Here is a 12038-nt window from a genome sequence, read left to right on the forward strand (position 1 = left end):
AGGACGATGAAGGCTCCCTCTGTAGAGAGGACTGCGGCAGTGCGCGCTCTTCGGTGACTCCCCCAAGGTCGCAGAGGAAGGCCGGCATCCACCTCTTCCTGTCTCCAAAGCTCCATTTCTCACTCCCTCCAGCCTATTGCCTCCCCGCCGGATCCCCATAGGGCCCTCCTGGAAGCTCAGGGTTATTGTCTTTTCTACAAATGAGCAACCACGATGCCCAGAGAGTCAGTATCTTGTCCAGGTCCTTTCCACTGGCAGGTGGCCAGAACTGGGTGCCTCTGACCCCGGTGCCCTGCTCCCTCCTGCCCCAGGGATTCCTCACCCCTGTGGGACACAGAGGCCTTTGGTCTAGTATCTAGTTTCCTGTTTTCTTTGCTACCCTCTGTGTCCCCGAGCAAGCCTCTGATCTCCAAGGTTTCCTCTACTCGGGGAGCTTCGTAACTTACCAAGTTGCTGATGGAACAGTCCTGGCCTGGGCCCGGGTCCTGGGAAGACCTCTAAGGATTGTTGAAGGAGTCATAGTCCCCATAGTGCCTTATCCAATCTTGGCCCTTACCTTTGACACGTAAACTCTCACTGAGCCCATTTCACAGATGAAACAGCTGAGGCTCAGAGATCCTGAGCCGGACCCTGTTGTTCAGGAGCCTGACCTGATGACCAGGGGGCCTGGCCGGCTCCTGTCTCAGGCAGAATGAGAGGTGAGTTCAGGGACAGAGGGTGGGGGAGAGGGCCTGGAACAAGTGAAGCTCAAAGGGGAGCTAGCCCTCAGGCGGTTGCAGGACCCCCTGCGTGTTTGTAGGGGTCTGAGGAGGGGATGGAGAGATCTGCTGGTCCTTCCAGTGCTCTCAGCTGCTGGAGCCAAGCTGGCGTTCCCTGCTCAGCACCAGTGGTATCGGCGGGCAGCTGATCAGCCTCCCTGCCCACTTTGCTACCTTCCTAGCAGGACTGTCCCTGAGCCCAAAGGTGAGGGAGTCACCGCGGGGACAAGGGGGACCTAAAGGAGAAGGGGAGCAGGGGAGAGAGGCTGTTCTCTTGAAGTCTGTGGGCTTTTAGCAGGGCCCATGGGGGTGGGGGAGGTGTTCGGTGCCCTCCAGCCCTTACAGAACAGAGGGTTTCTTTTCCCCAGTGGGTGAAGCAGGTGAGGGATGGCATAAGGAGTGGAAACTTGGAGAAACCCAGGGATAGAAGGAAAGAGACCAGGGAGGCCAGCGGCAGCCTGACCGGACGCTGCAGAAGAGGCGAAACCAGCGTCTTGGGAGTGCTGACGAGGATCCACGGTCTCCATTTTTGTGGGGAAGAATTTGGACTCTGCTGCAGGGAGAAGGTCGAACTTTCCCTCGAATCCCTTTTGGGGATGGGGGGGGGCAGCCTGACATACGAGGCCCTGGTGGGTTTGCATAGATTAGGTTGGGCTCATCTGAACTGTGATTGAGTGGTGACATGGCCTGGAGTCCACTGATGCCAGGTCCTGGATGGGCTGTGGTCCTAGTTATCCTTCTTGGGGGAGAGGGGCATATCCGAGCCCCCTTTTCACCCCAATATCACATAGGGGACTTCCTGGGGGGGGGGGGCAGTGAGCGAAGCTAAGAGGCAATGGCAGAGTGGAGGAAGGGCAGGATGCATTTATCAGAGGCCCTCTGGGGGCGGGCATTTTACGTACCTGCCTTTTTGGTTCATCACCATCTGCAGGGCAGAAATTATTGCTCCCATTTTTTCCCAGAGGCGAGTCAGACTCGGAAAGGTTAATTAAATGGCCCAGGATCACTCAACCAGTGAGTGATAGAAAGCAGGATTCGAATCCAAGTCTGGCTCCAAACCTGGGCTCTTCCCAGGCTGTCTTGTGCATGGGATTTGGAGTGGACTTGTGGGGGTGGGGGGCTGGGGCGCAGCTATCCTCAGACTGGGACTCCGGCCAGGCATGGGGGGATTGCCAGCATGCAACAGGGTGGGGAAGGGGGCAGTGAGGTACTTTGTGGTCTCAGACCTGGAGAGCCTCTGCTAGAATCCTGGCTTTGCCCCTGCCCTTAGCTATGTTTGGTGGGGTGGCACACTTTTTCTGAGCCGCTCGTAAATAGATGGAGTGTCTGTGAGGTGTCTTCCAGATGTTTGGTAAGTGAGTGAATGAAAAGGCAACTTAAGGTATGAGGAGGAAGCCCATTTATTCTAACTTGGTTCGAAGGCTGGAATGCCACCTTTGAGTGGGGACAGAGCCCATGCAGGGTCCCATCCCTGAATCTCTGTCCCTCTCAACCCAGCTAAATTGGGGCCCCCCAGCCCTCTCTGCACGTCAGGGGGAGGCCAAAAGACCTAGCTGATGGGCGGTAGGTGGGGGTACACACCGGCGGCCCCAGTGCTGGTGGCTGCTTGTCACCCTATAGCATCCCCTTCCCTTCGAAGTCACCCTGAGATCTCTCTTTCTGCGATAGGTTAGTTGCTGTTAATTAAACCAATTGTTGGACTTAATGCCCATCCCATTAACATGTCTCCTAGACCCATTAATCACCCACCAGTGGAGGAAGGGGATGGGAAGGGTGTGTGGGGGGGAATCAAAGGGAGGATCCTGAAAACAGAGCCAAGTAGCCTTAGGAAGAAAAGGGGCCCGTGACTCAAGCCCTTTTCCCTTTTGGGAGTCTTGGGAGCTTCATTCCAACCTCTGAATTCCCAGAAGCCTGCTGCTTCTGCATCTTGTGAGGTCTAGCTGAGGCCTTTTGGTTGCGATGACCTTTGGGATTTTACCATTCGGCTTCCCTGGACTCTTTGGGGCAAGGGTATTGAGAGCGGCCGTGACTGCATGGGTTCAAGGTGGGGGCAAAGCTCATTCTGGAGGTTGGGAAGGAAGGCTGGACGGAAGTGAGAGTTCCCACTGGAGAGCCGGGGTTCTCCCCTCTCCACCCATATGCATCTGTCCCAGCCCTGTTCCCTCGGCAACCCCTTGGGGCCAGGTGGGGCTCCCCCAACACCTTGCCTCTCTGCTAGGCCGTCCTGGGGGTGGGTGGACTTAGAGGCAGGTGCTGGGCCCACACAGGGATGCTCAGACATCTGGTGGGCCTCCCCCTGGTGCCTCTTTCCTTGCTCGTTCCCTCCCAGTGGACCCTGCTCCCCTCTGGGCAGTGTCAGGGGCCAGCTGGGGCAGGGAGGGATCTCGGGTGGGGCCAGCAGAAGGTGCATAAATCATTATCGGCGAAGACCTCAGCCCTGAGCCGCCGGGTGGAGGCGGCTGCTCACGGTTCAGGCCAGGGCATAAATCATAATTCCCCTACAATAGATCCTTTTGCAGCCGCCATCAGGAAAACTGTGTTGGTTTTATCGATTTTTTGACACGGGGGCCTAGGCAGCGGGCGGCTCCTGAATCATTATGAAATGAAACTGATTAGGAATTCATGGAATACTAAATAAACTTTACGAGCCCGTTGTAAGTTTTTTGATGCATGGGGAGCGGAAAATGAAAACTAATGATATAAAAATTACACAGCGTGCTGAGTATTATTATACTGCTATTGATTTGTTTCAAACTGTACATCAAAATCGAAGAGGGCTGGGGCAGCTCCCGCAGTGAAGCTGGGGATGTTTGGGCTAACCGGGGCTAGAAGACTTTTTTTTTTTTTTCTGTTTTTATTTATTTATTTTTTTCTTTCTCCTTCCTCTACTCACCCTGCTCTGAAATCTGACTCCTTTCTCCCCACTCCAGGGAAGACTGATGGGGGTGGGCAGTGTCACGTAGCCACCCCCCAGCTTCCGTCTCAGCTTGGAACCTGTACCCTGGCTCAACTTAAATTCCTGGTCCCCGACTGCTTTTTTTCTCTGGAGCTGCATTTTCAAACTATGAGTTTTTTCTTTTTCCCTTCTGCCTTCCCTTTGTGTCTCTGGGGGAGGACGGTAGGCTTCAGGGAGAAGAGCTGAAGATCTTGTTGGCATCTTGCTGTGTGACCTTGGGCATGTCACTGCACCTCTCTGGACATAAAAAAGATTGGACTCCTTAGATTGGGTTTCTCAAAGTATGATGCATTGACCGTCCACATGTCATCCTCAGGACTTGTCAAAATTACGAATCGCTGGGTGCCTCCTTAGATGCACTGACTCCTTGGGAGGAGGATCTGGGAATCTGCCTTTCACTAAGTACCCCATCGATCTGAAGTGACGTGTCTGACCCACTTATCCCTTTGGTTTGTCAGAAGTGGCCTTAAAACTGTGAAAGGTGCCCTCTGTATTAGACAGTTTTTGCTAGTTTATGATGCAGTAAGAAACAATCCCCAAATCTCAATGGCTTACAGGAACAAAGTTAATTTTTTGCTTATGGTACATCTGTGGGTCATTTGTGGCTCAGGTTTATGTATCTTCATTCTGGGGTTCAGACTGAAAAAGCAGTCCCAATCAAAGACAGGTTATGCCAGTGGCAGAGAGACCCGTGATGTTCTTGAAGTCTTTGCTTGGATGTGGCGTATGTCACTACTGTTTCTATTCCATTTGCGGAAAGGAGTTGTATCCTCAAGTCCAGTGTCAATGTAGCAGAAAGCACACTTCTTTCACGGGAAGCTGGGCACCAGGGAAAGGCCCCAGAGGGACAGGTTGGGAGAGGAGGCTGTGGAGATGGTAATATGTTATACCACACCCTCCTGGCTTGGTCTGGGGTCCCGCGTCTTATTTGGATGGACCCGTGGGGTTTTGCCCAGTGCAATTAGGACTCAAACCGCTGCTTTACAAGTATGCTCATTCTACACAATCACGTGTCTCTGGGACAATGTCCGTGGACTTCTTCCTCTGCCCACTGCAATCCTGGCCTTCCTCTCGGGGGTCCTCCGTGGACATGGCTTCAGCCTTTTGTCTCTCTCTTTGTTTCCTTCATTTCTGCCCCCCTGCTGGAGAGGCCTGTACACCTGGCCCTGGCTCCTCAATGGAACTGCTCTAACAATTAAAATCCTCTTATAAAAAATATCCTTTAACCTCTAAGTTCAGGATGTAAATTTAGATTTTATGTATTGGATTTTCTTAAAGTGGAACACACAGTAGCTTTCTTTTTCACCTGCGTCTGACTTTTTCACAAGAGATACTCATGGAAGTTATCTCTTTTACTAGTGCTGTTCTTAGTATGGCTAAACTTCATATCAGCCCAAGTCTCAGCAAGGTTGAACCCTTGCCCTGGACACATGGTGGGTCATGGCCAGGATCACATTATTGCCTAGCTCTGGGCATGCCTTGAGTGACATTCTCATGAAACCCATCTATACTTGCTGTGCAGAGATCACTTGGGGTGGGGTTGGGGGACCCCACTGCATTGACTTGGGTCCAGGAACTGTCAGGGATATGAGTGGTACAAGTTTGGCCCTTGGGGACCTCAGTATCTCTCTGAGGACACAGAAGCACCCCCCCCCCCACACACTCATACTCAGTATGTGTACACTCTGCATACAGACCTTTTAAGAATTAGACAAAATGGATCACACCATCTCCAGAAAGGACATGGGAGTAAGAATCTCAAGGTTTGAGTTCAAATCTCAGTTCTGCCCCTGTCTCAGAGGCTTTGGAAAAATGACTTTTTTTTTTTTTTTTGAGTCCATGATTCCGTTTCCTCCACTGTCAAAGGTGGATTTGCTTAATTCATCTGAGATTCCTTTCAGAAGATTAGAGTGGGCAAAGGTTAGCACACTGGCACAAATTCCACAAGATATTGATACCTGTATCAGTCCCAGCTCATTTCAGTTTGGGGAAAGAGGCTGATAGAAACTCAAGCTGGCTTAAGCAATATGGTCACTAGTGCAGTGTGATCCAGAAGCTCAGACCACATTATCAAAGATAATGTCTTCTCTCAGATTTTCTTGTCTTTCTTTAGGCTAGTTTCTTTCTCAGTCATGCTTTCTACTCCTGGTGACAAAATGGCTGCCAGTAGCACTGGGCCCACATCCTAATGGTTCAACAAAGAGAGTATCTGCTTCTCAATAGTAACGGTATAATTCTCAAGACTCAGTTTCATTGGCCCAGCTTAGGTCGCATGCCCACTTATGCACCAGTCATGACAGCTGGGGGCAGAGGGAGGATTTCAGGCCCATGGCTATCCCTGGGGCCAGGGAGTGGGTTCTGCCCCCGTAGAACCATACGGTCTCATTGTGGGAGACGAATGCAGGCTTCCAAAGAAATTTGAAGTACAGTTTCAAAACAGAGATTCTGGGCAGATAAATGCCATAGATGTCCCCCGAGGTCCCTGAGGTCGGGGGCAGTAGCGGTGGGCAGGGTGAGGGCAGAATAGGTGAGGCTCTTCTGGTCTAAGTCACGTCTGGAACTTTGGAGACAGCTGGATAAAACCCGAGGCTGGGGTTGAGGAGGGCTTCACATGTCAGAGGCAGCTTGGAGACATCAGAAGAGCATGGGGGTTGTCCGGGGCAAAAGGTGAGAGTGCCCCATTTTTACCATCAGCATCCTCGTTTCTTTGAAAGCATGGTTGGTGCATTGTGAACAATGTGGGGCTCTAAGGATCCACACCTGGGTTCACCTCCCACTCGACTTCTTTCCAGCTGCGACCCTGAGCCAATCCATCCCTGACTCTTGGAGCCCGGTTTCTGAGGATCCAGCGAGAAAATATGAAGTGCTAGCCCCACCCTGCCTCCTAGAAGCTGCTCAGGTAAGACTCGTTTGTCCTCCAGCCTTAGACCTTGCGTGCAGAATTCTTCCGGGGGTTCTCAGTTGGTTTGTCTGCTGTGTTCTCCTCTCTGGTCTTTGACAGAGAGCAGGACCCCCTCACATTTGTGCTTGTTACCAGCCTTGGCGCTGGGCCTGGCTCATGACCTTAGCAAGGAATGGCCATGGGGCAGAGTCATGAGGAGCGTCTCATTGGGCGATCTTCCACGTGTGGAGCCTGAACGCAGCTGGGCCCCATCAGTCTCCATTCTACCCCTCTACTCGTGCTGCCCCGTGTACCGCGTGTACATCCCGTTCCCAGAGTATGGGTGAGCAGCGTGGATTATCCTGTGGTGTTCATGGGAAGACAGGGGAGCAGGTGACATCACATACCACACCCCAAACTAATCATACCATTCACAGGGCTTCTCTCTTCTCTTCCAGATACCACTCTTCCCTTCTTCTCCAGTTCTGTTTCTTTAAAAAAAAAAAAAAAAATCAAATTCAAAACCTCTTTTCCTATGCAGCAGCAAAAGAACAGGTCACCTGGCCTCATTCAACCTGCTTCATCCCCTTGTTTGCACTGTGGGTGCAGACCACAGGCTTCTGTGTCCCTGTGTGCCCAACAGCCTCTCAAGCTGTCCCTCATGTTGATTCCCTGAGGCTCAGAGAGGAACGTGACTTGCCCCATGTCACCCAGACCTTATGCAGGGTTTCTCCTGCTGTGCCCCAGGCTCCATTTTTTTGAGGGGGTCTAGGTTTGGCTCCCTCCCATGCCTACTTGCTCCCAAGTGTGGGGGTGCTGTGTAGGAGGGCAGGATTGCTCCTGGATGGCTCCTGTCCTGCTCTTTGGGGTGATACACGGAATTTAGATGTGGCTCTGAGAAGCTGTTCATTCATTCCCGACCATATCGACTACAGAATTGAGTGCTACAAGTAAGAAGGAGTTTAGCTATTATTCTCCTACTGATTTGATTTAATGTTTGGTTTATTCTTGTCCCTGCCCCCCTCCTCTCCTCGTCAGTTTGACATTTGCATACAGTTTCCCTGCAGTTTTGTCGAACACATGGTTTTTCTGGTAACTCCCTGCTTTGGCTTGAATGATTTTATTCGGGGGAGTTTGGAGCCCACTGAGGCATCTTCTTGCTTCACTACCCTGAACTTTCTCCTTCCACCTGCTGTGGGGAGGGGCACATGAAAAACCGGATTTCTCTAGTTCTTGCCAGGATTCCCGCTGCCTAGCAGGCTTTGAGTGTTTGAGTGTTGGCGAGGGAGGGGGGCAGGGAGGCATTAACCGCCCCGGCACTGGGTGCCCTCTGCCCAGGTACCTCTGCCAGTGCCTCGAAACCCTCAGGGTGCTAGAGCTACCCCACAGTGAGGTCTCTTTTGCCAGCAGGGGTACCACAGCAGCGCTGCTCTACCTCGGGATTTAGGGAATACCTGGTTGTCTTAGTTTGCTCTCTCCCGGAGGCAGACCTCAAGACAAGGATTCAGGTATCGGGGAGTTGGGGGGATATGTGGGACAGAGAAGGGTACCTCCGTAGGGAGCTGACTTCAATCCCACCCCAGTTTTTCCAGGTTGTCCAATATGCCTGACTGCAGGGGATGAGGGAGAGGTCCCCAGGTGACCCACTAGAAGGCTGTTTAGCTGAGAAAGAGCCAGGCAGGACAGCGTGATCTTCAGCAGAAATCTGCAGATTCTTGGGTTCTAACTCTTCTGTGCAGCCGGCCTGAGCTGGAACCAGTGGGGTGGGGGGTGCAAGGAGACAAGGGGAACAAGGGGAGGCCGACACACAGGCAAGTGCCTCAGCAATAGGATAATTAACAGTGACCAAGCAGAGGTCGAATGATCGCCTACTCAGGGATGCCATCTGCAGAAGGCAAGGAACTAGCATGCATTAGACACCTACTGTGTACCAACCCTGGATATATGGGGCTAGAATGCAAGCTTCTTAAAGCCTGGGGCCCATGTCTTATTTCCCTTTATAGTCTCAATGCTCAGCATTGTGCTTGGCTTCTGATCAGAAAATCGGGAATAACAGTAAAAATAGCTACCATTCACCTATGAGGTACTAAGTGCCTTACCTTCATTGTACTGAATCCTTATGACAATCACTCATGGTAGGTACTATTATTCCCATGTTACAGGTGAGGAAACTGAGGCACAATGGGGTTAAATGACTTGCCCAGGGCCAGACATCTCAGTGGCAGAGTCTGGATTTGAACTCAGGTCTGTCTGCCTTTTAAGTGCCCGATTTTCCCCTCCTATGCGACATGTTCCTGCACGGGGATGGAAATCAGAACACAGACGTCCTTGGAAGGTCCTCCAACCTCTGAGGTCCTGTCTTGTTAGCTGCCATCCCCCTCGGCACCCCACCAACCACAAAGAAAAGGAAAAGTCCTTTCCTCCCCCTCAGGTGGCTTGTGGTGGATTACTTAGCGCTTGACATGGCGTGTCTCTGTGTCAGTGTTCCCGGGCGGAATTAAATCAGGACAGGAAAATATTAATTTGGAGTTGGGGATGGAGGCCGCTCCTTTCCAATTACTCTCCACCCCGTCAGGCTTATCCTGGCGCAAACAAGGAAGGAGGCTGGATTAATTGCTTTGGACTCTGCCCCACTCCAGTCCCAATTACTGGGCCGCCTTGGCTCCCAGCGTTATGAAGCACACTGCTGTGCGGGAAATTGTGTGAAATTTTAAAGGATTTTCAGGCGCAATAATGGAGCACAGGATTCGGGCCCAGCATTCGCTGGGCGACTGGGCCCTCTGTGCCTCAGCTGAGGTTAAGCTGTTTGGGGTTTCTTTGTGTATTCACGGATCATCTGGTTAACCCCAAAGCCCACGGCCACCAGAAGCGTTCGGACCCTGACCCTGCAGAGGCAGGGTGGACTCCTGGAGGACAAGGAGGCCCATTGCCTTGATAATAACACCACTGTCTGAGCCTCCGCATGTGGAGGTGCTTATCCACAACATCTGTAAGCCTCCTCCCTTAAAGTTTTTTCTCCTCTTCATCTTCTAAAGGAGGCAAAGGGGATGAGAAGAGGTTAAAAGATTTGCACAAGATTACCTTGTGAGTTAGTGGCGAGGTCAGTCAGCATCGGAACCCATGTCTGTCTCCGAAGTTACCCTGTTATCTGACACCTCTGTGCCTCCTGCCTCCTCTTCTCTCCCTCCGCCTCCTCCCCCTCTCCCTCCTCCTCTTCCTCCTCCTCCCCCTTCTTCTTCTTTTTCTTCTTCTTCTTCTTTTCTAAAAGATTTTATTTATTTGACAGGAGAGAGATGACAAGGAGGCAAAGAGGGGAGGGGGAGGCAGGCTCCCTGCTGAGCAGAGAGCCCAATGTGGGGCTTGATTCCAGGACCCTGAGACCATGACCTGAGCCAAAGGCAGAGGCTCAACCCACTGAGTCACATAGGTGCCCCTCTGCCTTCTTCTTTAGGATGCATTATACACGTGTCTCTCCCACCACCCCACCCCGGCACTGGAGCTTGCAGGGGCCAGGGAAGTTTCTTAGCCCGTCTCTGCATCTTCAGCCTTTGTCGGGGCCTCTGGCACACAACAAGAGGTTTTTTGAACTGCCCTGAACTTGGCTGTGCACCAGAACTCCAGGATTTGTTAATGGAATGAAGAGGGTGGGCTGGGTGCAACCTGGAGACATCCCCAGATCAGGGAGAACTAGCCCCATTGGAGCCCATCCGGAACCCTCAGGAGGGACAGCATCTCCAACCCTGCCATGTAACAGGCGCAGAGTCCTTCCTGTGTAGAGTTTCTGTTCATCCTCACCATAACCCTTAAGAGATAGTTGGCGACACCCACATCTGAGAGCTATAGAAATGGGGCTCAGAGATGGGAGGGGACCTGTTTGGGGTCCTCCAGCTAGTAAAGGAGGGCCCGAGGTGCCGAAGGCCAGAGCCCCATGACTCTGGTTTGTCTTAGGGCTGGAAAGGCCTGGGGCATGGGTTTCCACACCCTTTCAAGCCATGGCACCTGTGGCTTAAACAGTAAACAAAATTCTACCCACAGGTTCCATATGTCAAGCTAGTAAAAGGGGAAATGCTCTGGTGAAAGAGGGATCCTGGGACCCTGTATGGCTGAGAAGCAGATGGATGACGAGGACAGAGTTAGCAGAGGAAGGAATGGTGAGATAGAGCCTAGGGACCTGAGCGCTATGCAGCTCGCAAACAGGACTCTGGCGGGGTTCTGCGTGGAAACGGAATCCCACTTGAGTTGGTGGGCCCGAAGAGAAGGACCCTGCAAGACGCTAAGGGTTGCAGGGCAGTGAGGGCGAGGCACGCCATGATCATCATTAGCTGTCCAGTTCTCACCTGTCCCTTTTAGCAAAAGGAGAAATAATTATGCGCAGGGGGTGCCCCCTTGATGGCCATCATTTAGTTTAAGAAACTGGTGTCTCCGCTTACTCCTTCAGCCAGCAGCACCACCAATGGCGGCCTCATTGATTCATGGCCTCCTGGATACAGGAGAACTGTGGTTCTCAAACTGGAGCTTGCCTCAGAATCTCTTGGAGGGTTCATTAGTGCATGGTTTGCTCAGACCCACCCCAGGGGTGTGTACCATTTCTAATAGGGTCCCAGGTAACGCTGTTGTCACAGGCCTGGGGAACATACTTTGGGAATCGCTATGGTGGTGTCTCCACCATTACAGCACCTGAGAACCCTGAGCTTCCCCCAGCCCAGGGACCCTCTGAGCAAATGCGGGAAGGATATAGCCAGCTCTGACATTTTGCACTCCCCAAGCCTCCCCTTCCCTCCAATGATGTGTAAGACAAATGCATTTCTGCTGCATCTCCATGGCCCCTACCTGGGCACTTCCATTCCAGAGAGCAATGACGGAATGACAAGGGTTAGATATTCTGACCAATGCCCCTAGATGGAGACCCTCCTAAATGGGTTCTGAGGACACACTCTTGCTTCATCCCCAGCCCCAAGCCCAGAGGGGCCCAAGGGAAGCTGGGCCCTGTCTTGCAAGCCCTTTGCTCCCACCACCGGGTGAGAGAGGTCAGGCAGTGAGCATCTCAGGGGGGCCTGGCAGTGGCGGGAGGGGCTGTGATTGTGGGCTTGATTGTGGCCCCAGGACCTACCCCCCAGCCCCCACCCCATTGATCCGACTCTGCAGGCTTTGAAAGGACTACCATCCAGAGAGCCCGCTTGCACCTGTGTCAAGGCAACCCAATTAGATAGTTTGGTGTTTTATAATTAGGTCCTTTAAAAGAATTCATCGGTGGTGATAATAAGCCATTTAGAAATCTATTAAGCTTTGAGGGTAGTTGAAGGGAAACTTTGTAACCACATGCCCACTTGGGTTCTTTTCTCCCTCTGTCTCTCTTCCTTCTACCTTTCTTTAGTTCTTCTCTCTGCCTCTTCTTCCTGCCCTCTTTCCCCGTCTGCATCCGCAGAGCTCCTCTGACTCCTCC

This window comes from Mustela nigripes, chromosome 16 (genome assembly GCF_022355385.1).
Source record: "Mustela nigripes isolate SB6536 chromosome 16, MUSNIG.SB6536, whole genome shotgun sequence".
Taxonomy (NCBI): domain Eukaryota; kingdom Metazoa; phylum Chordata; class Mammalia; order Carnivora; family Mustelidae; genus Mustela; species Mustela nigripes.